The sequence below is a fragment of the Fukomys damarensis genome, unplaced genomic scaffold, assembly GCF_012274545.1.
Source record: "Fukomys damarensis isolate Sample0158 unplaced genomic scaffold, DMR_v1.0_HiC HiC_scaffold_24, whole genome shotgun sequence".
NCBI lineage: Eukaryota > Metazoa > Chordata > Mammalia > Rodentia > Bathyergidae > Fukomys > Fukomys damarensis.
This window is the reverse complement of record NW_022900936.1, coordinates 53,226,212-53,233,227: the sequence shown is the minus strand read 5'-3', so window position 1 is coordinate 53,233,227 and position 7,016 is coordinate 53,226,212. Positions and strand designations below refer to the sequence as shown.

General features: G+C 38.8%; 1 long non-coding RNA gene across 1 annotated transcript; it reads right to left on the bottom strand.

Moving 5' to 3' along the window:
• Nucleotides 1–823: 823 nt before the first annotated feature.
• LOC104866270 lies at nt 824–2,309 on the bottom strand. The gene is made up of 3 exons (XR_781399.2): nt 2,007–2,309; nt 1,363–1,406; nt 824–956 (listed from the first exon to the last, which is right to left on the bottom strand). It is a non-coding gene; the product is annotated as an uncharacterized LOC104866270 (long non-coding RNA).
• Nucleotides 2,310–7,016: the final 4,707 nt, after the last annotated feature.

Below are 7,016 nucleotides of genomic sequence, written 5' to 3'. Positions count from 1 at the left end.
TAAAATGGAAGCTTCAAAGCTTCTAATCGTCTAACCTCAAAAGCTGTACAGCTTAATTTAACACTATTCATTGGTCAAAACTAGCCACAAGGCCAGACTAGATCCAGGGTGCAGACTACATTCAGAATCCACCTCCTGATGGAAAAAGCAGCAAAGTAAAAAAACTGAAGAAACTGAAGGGCTGTTTGTAGTCATCTAACACAGATGCCTTTTACATTAAGAAAAATGAAACTTTTTTTTTTTGTACTGGGGATTGAACTCGGGTCCTTGCACTTGCAACCGCTGAGCTAAATCCCCGGCAAGAAAAATGAAACTTTACACTACAGAAAAATAGAGTGCATTAATAACTATAAACAAAGAAATAAAAATGCCCCTAATCCTATTATCCCAAGAGAACTCTATTAATACAAGTGACCTAATGAAAATACAATACTAGTGTATAATAAAATAATGATAAATAATAGTGTATATACTCCCAGAATTTTTCTAGGTATCTTTATATCTGGTCAAAAATACATACAGTTTTGTATATAACCCAACAATGTCCCTTCTCATAATATATTTGCCTAATATTTCATACTTTGTGTCATAATTTGAATATTTGATCTTATAGCTAGTATAAATAATAGTGTATTAAACTTAATATAAGTCTTTGTGCATATCTCTGATTACTTCTTTAGATTTAAGTCCATAAAATAGAATTGCTGAGTCAAAAGAAATATATATTTAAAAACCCTAAGATATTTTGTCAAATAGCCACACATTAAAAAGTTACCTTTTGGGGGGAATATAATAAATCAGTTTTCCCCTTTTCCTTAGCCCTGGTAAATTTGAGATACGAATACTGACATTCTCATTTATTTTACTCTGTATATCATTACCAATGATGTTGATATTCCCTCCATTTTCATTAGCCATCTGTGTATTCCATTGCTCGCTCTGTGTTTTCCTTCCCTCTGGAAATATACAAGGGAGAAAATGGAGAAGAAAAAATGTCATTGGAAATCCCTTTCCTTAATTGTCACTCAGCTTGTTTCTTTTTCATGTGAATAAGTAATAAACATAAATGTGAGTGCTTTAAAGTGGCAGAAACAACTGTGGTTCACCAAGCAGAGAGACCAGGAATAGTGGAGCAGGAAGGAAAAAAAGAAAGGCAGGAGAAAAAGGAGGAGGAGGAGGAGGAGGAATGATTGGGAGGAAGAGGACAATGAGAAGAAAAGAGAGGGGTGAGAGTAGTGGGAGGGGAGAAATAGAGAAAAAAGAAAAGAAGCAAGGAAGAAGGAAATGAGAAAAGGAAGGAAGGAAGAAACAAAGAAAAAAGAAAGAAAAGAAAAAAATGAACATTAAAATTGAGTTTCTTACCATGTACATTAATTAGGCTTGGGGAGTTAATGTTGACTGGATGCCTATGTAGGACCAGAAAAGGAAAACATATAGTCTGAGAACCAAGAAAACTGGGCAACACGTTCCTGCATCAGGAGGTTTTAGGGTTGAGCTTTTGCAACCCAAGCTCAAAGACTGTCCCTCAAAAAATGGCAAAAGCCCTAATTCCTTATTGTACAATTCGGTAGCATGAGACACTCTATGATGGATTTCAAAATGAAGCAGCATAGAACAAAAAGAAAAAATAAATTCTTAGGTCAACATTCATTCATTTGTTTTGTATCAAACGCTGTGGGGGTGCTGGATGTATAACGAAGAATTAAGAAATGACTCTTGCTCCCAAGCAACTTGAATCTAGAAATAATATCAGACATTGCAAAAAAATAAACAATCAGACAGGAAAGAGACACCTGCTATTATCTAACCACGGTTAGGCGTGCCTACAATAAAACTTCACACTTCTTAAACTTTGTCATGTGGCAGAAGCATGTTCCATTACCAAGCATGGAGGAGTTGGAAACATGACTCTCAAACATAATTTAACAAGCACTCCTTAATCTAGAACTTCCCAAGTTCTGTTTCCTTCTAAATCATGATCAATATCAAGGAGATTCCATACTCACATGCTTTACCAGAACTAATCTCTGTCAGGGGCAGCTAATCCCCGCTGCTGTCCACTACAGAATTCCTCTTCTTTCCTTATTGTCCCTCATTAGTGTCCTTTTGTATCAGCGGATCTTCAGCAAGACATCTCAATCTTCGTTTCAAAAAGAATGCCTTCAAATTTTCATCCCTTCTTTCCTGACGTCTTGGGCCCTTTTACAAAACCTTTCCCAAGTGAGCAACTCTTGTTCTAGGAATCTCAAGAACAGAGTAAATAAAAATATATCAAGACTGGGCATAGTGGTGCATACCTGTAATCCTACCACTCTGAGGGGCTCAGGCAGTAGGATTATAAATTCAAGCCCAGCCTGGGCTACTGAGCAACTCGTGAGATATTGTCTCAAAGTGTAACATAAAAAATATGTAACTTAGTGCCAAGGCCTTGATTCAGTCTCTAGTACTGCCTCCCCCGCAAAAAGTCGGATATTTCCAACCCATGTACACCTAATGGAAACCTTGGAGAATAAGGATCCTTTATGGTTTCATAGCTAATTAAAAGCATCAACCCATCAAGTTCCATTTTTCCACCTGTCTGATGGTGCAGCACTTCACAGTCTTACTCAGGTTTTATATAACCTTTGAGAAGATTCCAACATTACTTTTAAGGGACATTTTTCCTCTCTCTCCACAAGAACCCATAGCTAATCTCTATTCAGGAGTGCGCCAGCCTCTCATTTGGCTTCTCAAACTTTTATCTAATAACAGTTTGATCTATCATGGAGTATCTAAAGCATCAATAAGATTATTTTTGTTAAATATGAAAAGTGATCAGCATTTCAATGTCTCACCAGCGAATGCCTTAACTCTAAGCAAAAACAACTTGGAAACTTTTTTCTTGGTCTCTTTAAAAAATTAAGCCTAAATATTCAAATGTACTGCATAGACTGTACACATGTAATAACATGTTATGTTTGCTATAAAACATACACAAAAATAGAAAATATTAAAGAATAAAAAATAAAAATAGAAGTTCTGATGTTTACTTTTTATAATCCAGGGGATTGCCTTCTACACCATTGGAGTTCTGCAGTCCATACTGAGGATCTTTGCTCCCACACACAAGGGAAGTCATGTCTTCCACCTTCTTTGTATATAAAAAATATATAAAAATCTTTTCCAGAAATGCTGACATGGAACTTTTAGAAAAACCGTGGCTGACCCCAAAATATGTCCTTATATCATAAGCAGTCTACCCAGTGTGGGAATGCTGGCAAGATGCAGGGTATGTTATCTATAAAGAATTTTAAAGCAATGGTAAAACAGAGTGTGATGAATCATGAATAATCATCTTTAACCAGGCATTGCATAATTATTACTGAGAAAAATTTTGTTATTTACAGGATAGAGGTGTTAAAAGTGATGTCTTTTCAGTTTCAAATATGCTGATATGCCACTGACTACAGCATTCTCCAGAGCCAATAGTCACTGCCCCTGAGGTCCAGGCTCATTTCAACCAAGGGCACTTATCTGATTCACTTAAGATAAAAAGTTCCTGTTTTCCTAATAGACATGAATACCTTTGAGTAGAGCTGACGTGTACTGATTCCTCTCGATTTTGTATCTCTGATGTCACTTTTTTACTCAACCTCAAACTTGTATTCTCAACTCTACAACTGCATCTGGATGCCTAATTGGCATATTAAATTGACCATGCTCAAACATTATTTAATGTTTCTTCCATATCTCTGTTCCTTTAGGGAATTTTATTCGAGTAAATAATATTATAATATTACCCCACGGTATGTAATTCAGAACAAAAAACACGGATGTCTTTCTCCTCAATAAACCATATGGTGGCTCAACTTTCTCTATATAACTCAATCTCAGCAGTCCTCACTCCTGAAACTCATGTGAGAGAAGAACTCTAAAAGCCTGCTGCTGCTTGATTTCTCTGCTGCCTATTTCCCCTCCACAGTGAATTTTATAAAAGACAAGTCATTGTCATGCCCCTGAATGAAACCCTTCAATAATTTCCTGTCAAATGCACAACAAAGTCTACAGCTTTTACATTGGTTTAAAAATTATAATCTTGTGGGCCAGGGATTTAGCTCCGTGGTTCCAGCGCCTGCCTTGCAAGCACAAGGACCTGAGTTTGATCTATAAAAAGAAAATTATAATCTTGTTCTTGGGGCTTTTCTACTCCTTACTCACTTCCCTCCTTTCAGGCCCACATGCCTCTGCTGATGTTCCTTCTTTGCTTGTTAGTAAGGGTTCTTTGACTCCATTCAGATAGAAGCTGTGAATTGGCAAAGTGAAGCTCTGCTCGTAGTCCTGATACCACAGACTACACTGGATAACGCTGGATGCTGTTAGTGGACACAGTCGGCTGCTTGTTTCTGCCACTGCCATTCTGTACCAGCTTCTGCCCACACCACTTGGAAATTTTGCTGGGTGAAGCAATAGTCTCTGCCAGCTGTCACTGCCAGCTGCCTCTATGCAACACCAGCATGTGTTGGACTGTGCTGGCAACTTCAGGATACTGTTATCTGCTGCTGTTAGCTATTGCCATTCAGTGCTGGCTTTGCACACTGGTGAGAAACTCTGCCAGGTGCTGTTCTCTACCATGGATCTTCACTGGCTTTTGGTCTCTGGGTCTCTTTAGGGCTAACATCCCCTAATAATTATTGCTCTTCCTTTTGAGACCACTGCTCTGTCCACACTACTCTGATTGGCCCAAATGCAGGCCTGTGATAAGGACAAGTGGGACAATGATGTTTAGGATAGCAGCAGCTTTCCTGGGGACAGTTCAGTGAGGGCCCACACAACTGTTTGGTTGTGGTATCTTTGGGGGGAAATGACATGGCTGAAACCAAGTTATCTTCAGAAGGGATAGCTATGTTCATTAGAGCTCCAGTTTACTAAGCCTTGAGGAGGTTAGGGATATACATGGACCCAAATCCCTCCACCTTCAATCTTAGCTATGTTAGGTAGCTGTTCAAAGAGGCGGCAGCAGCATTTGGAGTGCTGGAGTAGGGGAGGAGCACTACAGCTGAGAGCCAAGCTGAGGAGAGTGGCCACAAAACAAGAAAGGACACCCAGGCAAGACAAAGAGGGGAGCAAGGGGGAATAAAGGAAAATGAGAGGGAAGGCTATGTTAGGTGATAGCCAAACCATGACCCCCTTGACCTGCATGGAGAAAAAGGGGAGAGTCAGTCGTTTCTCCTCTGTCATATTTCAACACACTCACAATCTCTCTGCCTTGGGCTCTTTACACTTGTTTTGCACTTTGTCTGGAATACTTGTCCTATATTTTCTCATGATTCACCCTCTCACTTCTCTAGGTCTTTGTTGACTTTTCTGAGATGCATTACCTGAACACTGTGTTGTATGCAGTAGCACAATCACACCATCTACTGCCTTGCCTTGATTTATTTTTCTTTTGGGCATTCTTCAACATCTGACATATTTGTTTGCTGTATATATTTACTCCCACTTTAATATGTAATCTCAAGAGAGCAAGGATCTTGTGTCCACTGGTGAGTCACTAGAAATAGAATTAGTACAGAGAAGCTCTACAAATATTAATTGACTTAACAAACTGATTCATCTACCAACTTTACAACAAATCAAAATCTTGCTTTTCTTGACTTATTCCTGGTGGCTATTTGCACAATCCTAGATTACGCATCAGAACACATTTTCTCCTCATGATCATATACCAGTCTTCAACCTCTCATTCACTATTCCCCAATCTAAAAGGATCAGAAAACTAAGATTATTTTCCCTAAATCTGATGCTAACTCAGATGGCAGTAACTGAGACTTTATATCATCATTTATTCCATGTTAATACTGATACATTTTGGAGAAAATATATGGATGTGTTTGATGACACAGTGTTTCTCTAGACCTCACTGGTGGCATAACATAAAATACACAATATTTACTGCCTGACTTTCTAAAACCTGAAACCTTCTGAGTTCGGAAATACATCTGGACCTAAAGATCTCTGATGATGGATAGTGCAAATGTACTTGCCTTCTTAGTCACAATTAAGGAAAAGGAGATCATAAGACCCAGAATTAAATAATGAAATGCAAGATAAATTCTTATGGGCTTCTAAGGAAGAAAATTATGGTTCCAAAATGAAAAGGCAAAGGCTCCAAAAGGAATAGCCTTGCTTCAATCCTTCCCTCCTGCTCAGTGACTGCAGTGAGGATGTGATTCTTGCCACCTGTGACCATGAAGTGACAGGATCAAAGTTGAGTATGATGGAAAAATGAAAAGATCAGGCTACTAATATGCCCATTGAACCCCAAAAGAATCCTAGAATCATGTACACATTCTTAAGCAAATAGTAAACTTTTCTAGAAAAATTTCAGCCAGCATTTATCAGCTTTTCTGTTTTTTCAACAGCAGGGGTTACAGAAGGACAATAAAATGGTGTCTGAGCATGTGTCACATAGGGGCTTTACTCAGCAGATCACAAAGCAACCACTTTGGAGGATCCAACAGGAGACCTTTACTACATGGCAGGCAATCAAAGGCACAAGTGCTGGCATTACCAAGTTGTCCAAAGGAGAATGGGGAACAAAAAGGTAGTAGGAGTCTCCTTGGCAGAAATAAGGCAGCTGTTGCTTATTATGAACACATTAAATTTTATGATGATCATGGGTCATACCCCAGCTGGCACGTTACTTTGAAAATGTGTTCAAAGTATGTGTATGTTTGTGTGTTACATTAAGGAAGGAAAATGTGTTCTAAGTGTGTGTGTGTGTGTGTGTGTGTGTGTGTGTGTGTGTTACACATGTCCATATGCAGAGTATTAATACATCCCTTCCTGGCTAGTCCTTGCAAACTTTTCAGAACTTCTTGGCAAGTCTGCTCTGCAGAAACTCTGCTTCTCCAAGAGATCCAGTACTCACCATCCTACTCCTCTACACATACTGTCATGAGGCTATCCATGTTATCTTTTCTGTTTTCTCACAGCCACACTAGGCCTCAGACAGAGATCTCAGCTTCTTTCCATTT